The 7716-nt window shown below is 51.3% G+C and overlaps 1 long non-coding RNA gene across 1 annotated transcript; it reads left to right on the top strand.

Moving 5' to 3' along the window:
- The first annotated feature begins 3877 nt into the window (after positions 1 to 3877).
- Positions 3878 to 7426, top strand: LOC121271434. The gene is made up of 2 exons (XR_005941716.1): positions 3878 to 3964; positions 6987 to 7426. It is a non-coding gene; the product is annotated as an uncharacterized LOC121271434 (long non-coding RNA).
- The last annotated feature ends 290 nt before the right edge of the window (positions 7427 to 7716 follow it).

Here is a 7716-nt window from a genome sequence, read left to right as displayed (position 1 = left end):
CCCTGGCATCGAGGACCCCGGGAGGCAGGAGTCTCGCTTGCCGAGACCTGCTGGCCAATCAGAGGCCAGCAGCTCTTCTGAACGGCTGCGCCACCGGTGGCGGCTACCGGTACTACACCCACCGCAGACCCAGGATCGCCAAGGGACCCAGGCCATAGGAGAGCGATGGCGGTGGGGTGTCAGGGGTGGGGGAGGGGGTTGGTGGGGGGGGAGGGTGTGTCAAAGAGTGCGGGGGGGGAGGGAGCTTGGCAGCAAGGTCAAAGGGGTGGGTCCCAGCAGAGACCCCCACCCCACCCCACCCCGCCACTTCCTAATCCTGGCCCCTTGCTCAGGCACTAACTGAATGAGGGACCCCTCCCCCTCCCGGAACGCCCACCGCCAGACCCCATTAGCAATCCCTCAGGCTTGTCATGCTCCTTGCATGGTGAGAACCCCCCCATCCCACCACGCACCACTGGGTTAATAAGAGTGACGGCATGATGAGTGGCATTAATTGGCCACTTAAGGGTCTCAATTGGCAGCAGGGCAAGGAGACCATCCACAGGTTTCCCTGCCATGGGATTAATCGGCGGAGGGGGTGGAGGGAGGTGGGAAGGGTCTCCATCCACCACCTACCAGCCTGATTAAGTGCCCCCCGCCCCCCACCCCCACCCACCACCAAACTCGCCATGGGGAGGGCGTTAAGTTCCGCCCTGTTCCCTCTTCTGAAGGAATGGTGGCTACAAGGGGGAGATCCCAAGATTTGGAAGGAGCAAAGTAAACTTGTCTCTTTGGGGGCCCTAATGATATTTTAGCGTAGGAATGAATTCCAGCTTTGTCAAAACACAGGCACAGTCCTGGTCCTTTATTAGTGCAACAAGCATTTCCACCAACACGCCTGACCCCAGCACACCTGCCAAAGATCTAACGCATTGAACTTCCAGGATTAAAGACCCACTATTCTCCGCTCAGCCACCAGATGGCAGCAACCCCTGGCCAGTTTTAAAGAGAAACTTGCATTTATATAGCGCTTTTCACATCCACCAGACTTCTGAAGGTGCTTCACAGCCAAATGAGGTAAATTTGTGAAGCGTTGCCACTGTTGTAACGCAGGAGGAATGGCAGCTAATGTCGCGCACAGCAAGATCCCACAAACAGCCATGTGATAGCGAACCGGATGACCTGCTTTCCTGTGGCGTCGGCTGAAGGGCGTAGGCGATGACCCCCCCCTCCAAAATAGCGCCGTGGGATCTCTTACGCCCATCCGGATGGGCAGTCAGAGCCCCGGTTTAGAGCCTCATCCAAAAAGGCAGCATCTCCAACAGTGCAGCACTCCCTTGGCAGTGCACTTGGCAGTGCCAGCCTCGATTTCGTTTTGTCTCCGGAGTGGAACCTGAACCTGAAACTTTACTGACTGGCACGGTTGACGTTTATTTTACCAGTCCCTCAGGATTGTGGCGGACATTTTTCTTGATCTGCTGCAGTCCCGCCTGGCAACAGGATAACCTCCGGGCAAAAGAAATCCTGGGACAACGAAGGAGCGGCAGTGGCACGTCCAAATCAGGATGGAGTCGCCCATAGCGCTGCCGCCATTGTTATGCCTCAGGGAAATGGCGTTGAGGCGGGTGGTCAGCCACGATGCACTGGAATGGCGGAGCTAGGCTCGAGGTGCTGAATGGCCTCCTCCTGCTCCTATTGTTCCTAGGCTCTTGTCCCTCGCCAGTGACCGTGACCACAGTGGGAGGGAGGCGATGAGTCCCGCAGGTCGTACTGCGACCACAGTGCGCCAGAGAAATTGGAAATGGAGCCCCCCCCCCCACAGTGGCAACAGCACCATGGGAACGTGGAGTCATGTGATTATTTCCCGCAGGCAGGAAGCTGCTGTCAGCCCAACATCAACGCCCCAGCCAACAACTGAGCAACATCGCGTAGGAATCTCAGTGCCGGGTAGGTGGACCGTACATCCCAACGATTGGCTCACCGAATCAAACCCGGCATTGCCCCTGCGGCTGCTCATAGCTGGCAGAGGGACAGGCCGGACTCAACCTGCCCAACTCGCAAAACCCAAAACATAATCGCTTACTGTCAGATGTGATTCTGCGATTGCTGAATAGTCCTGAGAGCGCTAATTGTTATCCTAACAACCGACTTAAGACATTCAGACCAGCTCGTAATGTGGCTCATTTATACGTGCTAGAAGCGACAGACATTCATACGATACAAAAATAACCCAGGAAAACCACCCAGTGGTGGAGATCTTTGGGAACCAGATGGCAAGCAAACTGCTCCAGCCTGGGTTGTGTCACGTTTGTTGAATGCAGGGGGGGTGTCTGGGAACCATCTGGGTGTGTGTGGTATAGCCCATCATACTTAAACCTTGTGGATAGCGAAAAGACCAAAGGGAAAGAAAGACTTGCATTTATAGAGCGCCTTCCATGACCCCAGGTCCTCCCAAAACACTTTATAGCCCAGGCGGTACTTTTGAAGTGTCGGTAATGCCGCAATGTAGGAAATGCAGCATCCAATTTGTGCACAGCAAGATCCCACTAGCATCCATTGTGATACAACGTACCAGATAGTCTGGCTTAGTGATGCTGTTTGAGGAATAACTATTGGCCAAGGCACCGGAGAGGCTACCTCCTGCTCTCCTTTGAAATAATGCCATGGGAACCACCTGAGAGGGCAGATGGGGCCTCGATTGAACCCTCGCGCAAAAGATGCCGCCTTTCTCGGTGCTGCACTCGAGCATCGGCCTAGGGTTTTCGAACTCCAGCCGCTGGAGTGAGACTTGAGCCCACAGCTGTCTGGCGAAGAGCGCTGGCCCTCTGTGTGCCACGACATTGGCTGCCCCAGTTCGTTTTCTGGGTCAACAGTGGCCAAGGTGTTGGAGTCTGGGCGATGGCGGGGCCCTTGAAAGTCGAAGCTTTTCTGCGCGGTGATGGTTGTCACCTGGTATACCATCGGCCCAAGCTGGAGTTCTGTGGACCGTTTCAGTCCCCTTACTGAGGGAGGGGTATCATCACACTGGAAAGCAGTTCAGAGAAGGCTCGCTGGGCTGATTCCTGGGAGGAGAGGGTTGTGCTATGATGAGAAGCTGAGCAACTTGGGCCTATGACCTCTGGAGTTCAGAAGAATGTGGGGTGATCTCTTTGAAAGGCAAGATTCTGAAAGGGCTCGGCAGGGTAGGTGCTGACAGGATGCTACTCTTTGTGGGAGAATCTAGAACTAGCGGGCACATTTTCAAAATAGGGGTCTCCCAGTCAAGACAGAGGTGAAGAGGGTCCTTAGTATGTGGAACTCTCTTCCCCAGCCAGCAGTGGAGGCTGGGTCATTGAATATACTCAAGGCTGAGTTGGACAGGTTTTTTGATTGACAAGGGAGTCAAGGGTTATGGGGAGATGGGCAGGAAAGTGGACTTCAGACCGCGAGGACAGCCATGGTCTTATTGAATGGCGGCGCAGGCTCGATGGGCTGAATGGCCCTACTCCTGCCCCTAGTTCTTATGATCTTACGTCCTGAATGATTAACTGCGAGAAAATTCGGGAACATCACACTCACTCACCAGCCAAAGGAGGGGAAATGACTCTCCCAACAAGGTTGAGGGAAGAGAGCAGCTTGTGGAAAATAAAACAGCCTAAAAGGTTTACACTTCAGTCTTTTTGACGCCCTTTGGGGCTTGGAGCAGCTTTCCTTGCGCGACTGCCTAGCTTTACATCGGCACCGAAGGAACATTTAATAACTCCGCAGGATTAATTTCCTCTGATTAAAATTCTTGGTGTGTGAAAAGTTCATTTAGGCAGGAGCAAAATACAAAAAAAAGGAGAAGGGGGTTTTCAGCCAAGTGCTGACGAGTTGTTCACGCGTTTTTTCCATGACACTGGAGAGCGCACTGACCCCCGACTCCTGGCCGGCCAGATTGAGACTGGAAGTGTGAAGTTTGCGCCAGCAGGTTTTATATGCAGAGGAAGGTTTTTAAACATCGCAGGTGTGTGTGCGTGTGTCTGTGTATCTATATCTGTGTGTGTGTGTGTGTATCTGTGTCTGTGTATCTGCGTGTGTGTCTGTGTATCTGTATCTGTATCTGTGTGTGTGTCTGTGTGTGTGTATGTCTGTGTATCTGTGTGTGTCTGTATATCTGCGTGTGTGTATCTGTGTCTGTGTATCTGTGTGTGTGTCTGTGTGTGTGTGTCTGACCTGTGTGTGTGTGTATGTGTCTGTGTGTGTGTGTGCATGTGTATGTGTGTGTGTCTGTCTGTCTGTGTGTGAGTATCCGTGTGTGTGTGTGTGTGTCTGTATCTGTGTCTGTGTGTGTCTCTGTGTGGGTGTGCGTGTCTGTGTGTGTCTGTGTGTGTCTGTGTGTCTGTCAGTCTGTATGTGTGTGTCTGTGTGTGTGTGTGTGTGTGTGTGTCTGTGTATGTATGTCTGCCTGTCTGTCTGTGTCTGTCTGTGTGTGTGTGTGTGTGTGTCTGTGTGTGTGTGTGTGTCTGTGTATGTCTGTCTGTCTGTCTGTGTCTGTCTGTGTGTGTGTGTGTGTGTGTGCCTGTGTGTGTGTGTGTGTGTGTGTATGTCTGTCTGTCTCTGTCTCTGTGTGTGTCTGTGTGTGTGTGTGTGTGTGTGTGTGTGTGTAATGTGAGTCATTGAAGGGACATCTCAGCCATGCCAGTGTAAGGCACCTGGAGCTGGTTCTCATTCAGCTAAAGGCCACTTTTCCAAAGAGCAGCGTGGTGGCCCCTGTCTTCACAGGTATAATCCTGTTGCTCGCGCTGTCACCCCCAGGCACGAGGTCACCCATTCGTAGGAATCGACAGCCATTCAGCCCCTCCATCATTCCTCTCCCGTCATTCAGTTAGAACATGGCTGCACCGTAATCCTCGACAGCCCGACCCAACCAAAATCCATAATCCAGGCTGACTCCAGACTGTTGCCGCCCGGGATACACGGTTATCTGTGGCAGTGCCTGCCTGTTCCTGCAGGTCACTGGAAGAGGTGTCAGCAGTGGTTCAGTAGGGACAGGACACTTGCCGCTGATTGACTGGGATTTGGCCAATGGCAGCTCAGGATCTGGGGGTGGGGGGTGGGGGCCATTGGAGTTAGGTCCTGGTCTCCGGTAGCGGCACAGGTGGGAGGGTGGGGGAGGAGGTGCAGGAGAAGAGGTGCCCCAAACCCAGTGAAGCTCAGAATCCTGGGTGGCGAAACGGGTAGACCACCCTGCGAGGCTTCCCCAGGTTTAGAAAGTCCTGTCTTATTAAATAGTGGCACTGGCGGTTTGAGGAAGTAAAACGCAGCGCAACAACAGAAGGCCACCTGCCACCTTCAAATGTCACCTCTCCTCAGCACCTCGAGTGACAACGCACCATCAGCGAAATGGGCAGATGGAAAGAGGAGAGCAAGCAAAAGAGAGAGAGAGAGAGATACACACACACAATAATGCAAATTCGAGAGAAAGGTGTTCCCTGATTCACATGAACAGTGATGTACAGCAAAAGGTTCCTGGTCCATCCAGATCATCCCAGATAACTACACTGTCTGCATCCACCAGTCACCTCCTGACTCCCCAAAGCCTGTCCACCATCTACAAGGCACAAGTCAGGAGTGTGATGGAATACTCTTCACTTGCCTGGATGAGTGCAGCTCCCAAAACACCAAGAAGCTGAAATGTTATCTGATTGCCTTTCTCTTTATTTTTATTGTATCTTTTAAAAAAATGTACAAAATACGCATATTTGTCTGATAGACACAGCTCGAAGCGTTTATTTATTCACTAGTAGATCTCATTGCTGATGATGTGCTTATTCAAGCAAGACCTGGATCTGTTTCTCACTGAGGCTGATATCACCAAGGTAGTTAGATTGGGGCCCGAGCAATCTTCTGAACCAGCTTTGATTACCTGCAGGGATTAGAGAGAAATTGTCCACATTTCCCCCATCAATTGGATATTTTTATCTGCTCTCCTGGGAGGTCACATGGTTTTTGGTGCTGAATGGATTGTATATTTTTTTATTCCTTCCTGGGGTCTGGACCTCATTGGCTGGGCCCAGCATTTATTGCCCATCTTGAATTGCCCTTGAGAAGGCGGTGGGTGAGCCACCATCTTGAGCCGCTGCAGTCCATGTGGTGTAGGTACACCCACAGTGCTGTTAGGGAGGGAGTTCCAGGATTGTGACCCAGCGACAGTGAAGGAACGGCCGATATATTTCCAAGGATGATGTGTGGCTTGGAGGGGAAATTGCAGGTGATGGTGTTCCCATCTATCTGCTGCCCTTGTCCTTCTAGCCGGTAGAGGTCTTGGGTTTGGAAGGTGCTGTCTAAGGATCCTCGGTGAGCTGCTGCAGTGCACCTTGTAGATGGGTACACACTGAGTCAGTGGTGGAGGGAGTGATTGCTTAAGGTGGTGGGTGAGGTGCTCCCTGCTAGTGTTAATGCTACAAGTAAGCCTCCTCCCACCCCTCCTCATCCCTATCACAATACCATTCGATTCTTTTATCCCTCATTTGATTATCTAGCTTCTTCTTAAATGCATCTACGGTATTCACCCCAACAGGCACATGGGAACATGGGAGCAGGAGTAGGCCATTCAGCCCCTCAAGCCCTGCTCCGCCATTCAATTAGATCATTGCTGATCATCTACCTTAATGCCATTTTCCCAACACTATCCCCGTATCCCTTGATATCTTTACTACAGGAACCTTGTGGTACCTTGGTCCTTGTGGTAGCAACGTCTACAGTCCCACTATTCTCTAGGTAAAGAAGCTTTACTTCATTCCCCGCTGAATTTATTCAGGGCTATATTATGTTTGCTGTGCCTAGCTCTGATCTCCCTACAAGTGGAACCATTTTGTCTACATCACCCTGTCACACCATTTGATAATTTTAAAGATCTCTACCAGGCCACCCCCTCAGCCTTCTCATTTTGAGGAACAGACCCCATCTTGTTCGGCCTCTCCTGATAAGTATATGCTCTCAGTTCTGGTATCATTCCAGTATATTTTTTTTTGCATCTTCTCCAGTACCTTTATATCCCTTTAGTACTATATGGAGCCCAGGACTGTGCAGAGTGCTCCAGGTGAGGACTAGCCAATGTTCGGTTGGTTGGAAGAAGGGAAGTCACCACCTTGGAAAGGAGGTCGATTCACGGAAAAGATCAGATAATGAGGAAGGAGCAAAGCTGAAGATATGAAGGCAGTGGAGAGGCATCAAAAAGGGTCTCGATCTGAGATGAAGAGAGAGCAGATTGAGTTTGGTGAGGCAGTAACAAACAGAAACCATGCTTTGATGGCAAATCCCACAAGATGTTGACCTTTTATCCTAGTCTTGTTTCACTTACAGAGAGAGTGTAGACAGGGCACTAGAAGCCCTGCTGGTACCTGTCAACTCAAACCCCTCCGATGTGGGCCAGGAGTTGTAGGAGGGGAGAGAAATTGAAATAAAATGAAGAGATGCAAACATATTTTACTCACTCATTCTTAAGCGCACACGTTCTTCCAAATAGTAAAATGATTCCCATGGACCAACAGCTTGTGCATTTATCCTGAACGGTATCCACATAGAATCAGTCCATCCAGTTCAAGCCCTGAGTGGCACAGTCTGTAACGCACTGGCCAATGGTACAGAAATCCTGGGATTCAAGACCCATTCCAGGACTTTCATGCCACGGGAGTAGAGATCATCCTGATGGAATTATGTGGGAAATGTCATTGGGCTATTAGTCCAGAGGCCTGGACTAATGGTCTGGGGACA

Source organism: Carcharodon carcharias, chromosome 30, assembly GCF_017639515.1.
Source record: "Carcharodon carcharias isolate sCarCar2 chromosome 30, sCarCar2.pri, whole genome shotgun sequence".
Classification (NCBI taxonomy): Eukaryota; Metazoa; Chordata; class Chondrichthyes; order Lamniformes; family Lamnidae; genus Carcharodon; species Carcharodon carcharias.
The sequence above is the reverse complement of the archived record's forward strand: the minus strand, read 5'-3'. Positions and strand labels throughout refer to the sequence as shown.